Raw genomic sequence first — 3965 nt, 5'->3', positions numbered from 1 at the left:
AACAGGAGTAACGAACAGCCCAGTTCCCCCCAGGCCTGAAACTGGAGGTGGAGTGGAGATAGATGGAGTTGGTCAGTCTGTAGACTGCTGGTTGGAGAGACGGTCTGCTGAGCTTTATGGGGAGATCCAGAGGACTGCGTGAGCTGATACTAGAGCTTCACTCAGGGACCTGGAAGATGGAAGTCCAGCTGGATAACACAGGTGGAGAGAACCTGTCAATGATGAGCAAGCATGAAGCGACAGTGGAGAGGAAAAACCTCTGGCAGAACCAGGCTCAGCATGGCGGTCTTCTGTCGGACCGGTTTAGATGAGACAGGGAACGCAGTAAGAGTCCAGGAGGAATGACGTTACGATGGTGGAGGAGGGGCTGGAGGGGGGAGGAAACGGGGTCATCTGAATGAAATTACATAACGCCACCACCGTACTGGAGCGTACTGGAGGCCTTTTACTGGATGCCGATTGGCTTTTGTGGAGGCGTGGCTCAAAGCTGATTGGCTGCGTCGCAGGTGGATGAAGGAGAGCAATCAGTTGCTTCAGTCTAACTTCCACCTAGGCTCCATTTAACACACCTCACAGCGTGAAGCTATGATCTGTTGGCTCCTGTTTCAGTTAAAACTGATCCCTAACAGTGTATTTTATCATATATGTATACATTTGGGCAAAAATAAATATACATTTAAATGTTTAAAATAAAAACCCTGAGAAGTGGGTCATGCTTTGTTAACTAGTCTCCTCAGATTATTAGTGAAAAGCTGTTCTTGGTCACGGGGCCGCTGGAAGCCATTTTGAACACGAGGAGCTGTGAACTTTTCTTTTTTTGGACAAAAGACCTTTGAGCCTATAAGCCTATTTAAATACAATGAATACTAATAAATAAATAGATTGAGATTCACTACTTTATTGTCATATACAATCACAATAAACCTTTTTCAGTGGCTTTACACCAAATTAAAAAGCTGTTCTTCACGAAGAGCTCGTCTGTTTTTCTCTAAGTATGACTTTTTTTCTGATTGACAGAACATGAGAATCACAGGAAATTTAAAACTGGATATTGGCTGGAAGGCCTCGTCTGATGGGGTGGAGTCTGATGGGGCGGGGTCTGATGGGGCGGAGTCTGCCGGTCGGATGCCTCTTTACTCGGGGATCGCTAGCTTGCTTGACGTTGCCATGACAATGTAACTTCCGTGAACTTGTGTTGATTAGGCCTCAAAATAATTAAATTAAGATTCAAATAGGCGCTTTAATATCAGCCTAAATACAGCCGCTTGACTGATGGTTGGAAAACAGAAGTGGACTGAAACAGTCGGCCAACGAGGCTGAAGGCCCAGAAAGATCAGCCTGATCACTCACTGTTCTTCTAGAAGCGTCTACCTGCCATGCGGCGGCGTTTACAGGCCATGAAGGCTAAGATGGAAGCTGAACACAGAAAACAGATCTGCCAGAAAACTTTATCAGCAACAGCAACAGATGTCATTTTTCCACATAGAGATTTAATGATGTCATCATGGCTGACAGGTCTTCTGCGTGAGGGATAAGCTCCATGCTGCAGGTGTATGGTTGCATCATTCTCACCTACATGCAGGTCAAATGCTAATAGCAGAGGCTAATGTTTTATTGTCTCTTCAAACATTTTCATTCCAACATCCTGTGTTTGACCTTTTCATCTGAGCCGACATCATAAACACATATTTCGACTTCATGCAGAGAATAGATTTATTTAGTGAAAACAGATGTGTGCGTACCGTGTCGTTATCTGGTCGTTAAGTTCATCCAGCAGGTTTTTCTCTCTGCTTGTTTCAGGTGATATTTAAAAGCTTGAAGCAGAGCAGCGAGGAGGTGGACCTCAGACGGCATTGATGTCCGCAGCTCTAACCTTGACCTTGGCCAACACAGCTAGCCATCACAGCTCGTTAACATTAACGACCTTCCTGTCAGCGGCGGGCTTTGGGAACCGTTTGGACTTTAACGGCTCCAGCTGCCTGTCAGACTCTGACAACAGGAAGTCCTTATATCTCCATTAGCAGCAGATCGTATGCAGAAACCACCTGTGTGGCCAGATTTAGAGCTGATTGGGATCAAATTGGGCGAGACATTTTGGAAAACACTTTCTAAAACCATTGCTGGAACTTCCTGGTACCCAGAACCGATCCAAGGAGAACGGCAATTTCTTTCCATTTGTAGTTAGACTGCGANACAATATTTTAGTTTTCTCCTTTTTCTGTTCCTTCAAATATTTGTTGTTTGTTTCTTTTCTGTTTGGAGTTTTTTTTCTTCCTAAGTTTGAAGTTTCCTGTTTAGTTTTGCCGTCGGGGTTTTGCCATATTAGCTCATTTTGTTTTTCATACTTTCTGGTTTATTCTTTGTTCTCTTTTCTGTAATTAATCTCTGTTCGGTTACTTTAATGTGTGTTTCTTCTCTGCAGCGGTTCTGCTCTACGTCTTTAATGTCTTTGTTGTGTCTTTTTCTGCCATCAGTTCAGACACATTCATTTCTTACCACTAATTATCTAAATCCGTTCACAGATGTTCAGCCTTTGTTTTGCTCATGTCCAACCGATCTCGTACCTGTCAGCTTTCCCTCATCCTCTCAGGCGTGTACTGGCTTCCTGCCATGCCGCTTCACCTCCACAGTCTTCTAACCTTCATCTGTTTGTTGGCATTTTTTTTTATTTCCTGCCTCCATCTGCTGCTCTGTTAATTCAAGCTGCACAGTTTTACACCAAATTTTGTTTTATTGAGATTTTTTTGTGACAGACGAACACAAAGAGGATTAACCCCTCGATGCACATTGTTGCAAATATGCAACCAACCCTTTGTATTACAGTATGTACACAGCTAAGATAGCGCATGCATTCCCTCTGTGCCATTTCAGTCTGAACATTTAGGAGAAATGTATTGATAAAATTACTTTGTCTTTGGTAATGAGACCTCGGCAGGAAACATAGAGCTTAATTTTGATAGATATGCATGAACAGGAGTAGATAATAGGGATGTTCCCCCCCCAGTCCTGAAAGTGGAGGTGGAGTGGAGATAGATGGAGTTGGTCAGTCTGTAGACTGCTGGTTGGAGAGACGGTCTGCTGAGCTTTATGGGGAGATCCAGAGGACTGCGTGAGCTGATACTAGAGCTTCACTCAGGGACCTGGAAGATGGAAGTCCAGCTGGATAACACAGGTGGAGAGAACCTGTCAATGATGAGCAAGCATGAAGCGACAGTGGAGAGGAAAAACCTCTGGCAGAACCAGGCTCAGCATGGCGGTCTTCTGTCGGACCGGTTTAGATGAGACAGGGAACGCAGTAAGAGTCCAGGAGGAATGACGTTACGATGGTGGAGGAGGGGCTGGAGGGGGGAGGAAACGGGGTCATCTGAATGAAATTACATAACGCCACCACCGTACTGGAGCGTACTGGAGGCCTTTTACTGGATGCCGATTGGCTTTTGTGGAGGCGTGGCTCAAAGCTGATTGGCTGCGTCGCAGGTGGATGAAGGAGAGCAATCAGTTGCTTCAGTCTAACTTCCACCTAGGCTCCATTTAACACACCTCACAGCGTGAAGCTATGATCTGTTGGCTCCTGTTTCAGTTAAAACTGATCCCTAACAGTGTATTTTATCATATATGTATACATTTGGGCAAAAATAAATATACATTTAAATGTTTAAAATAAAAACCCTGAGAAGTGGGTCATGCTTTGTTAACTAGTCTCCTCAGATTATTAGTGAAAAGCTGTTCTTGGTCACACGGTCGCTGGAAGCCATTTTGAACACGAGGAGCTGTGAACTTTTCTTCTTTTGGACAAAAGACCTTTGATTCTATAAGCCTATTTAAATACAATGAATACTAATAAATAAATAGATTGAGATTCACTACTTTATTGTCATATACAATCACAATAAACCTTTTTCAGTGGCTTTACACCAAATTAAAAAGCTGTTCTTCACGAAGAGCTTGTCTGTTTTTATCTATGT

This window comes from Cyprinodon variegatus, unplaced genomic scaffold (assembly GCF_000732505.1).
Source record: "Cyprinodon variegatus isolate N-32 unplaced genomic scaffold, C_variegatus-1.0 Scaffold1456, whole genome shotgun sequence".
Lineage (NCBI taxonomy): Eukaryota > Metazoa > Chordata > Actinopteri > Cyprinodontiformes > Cyprinodontidae > Cyprinodon > Cyprinodon variegatus.
This window is presented reverse-complemented; position numbering follows the sequence as displayed.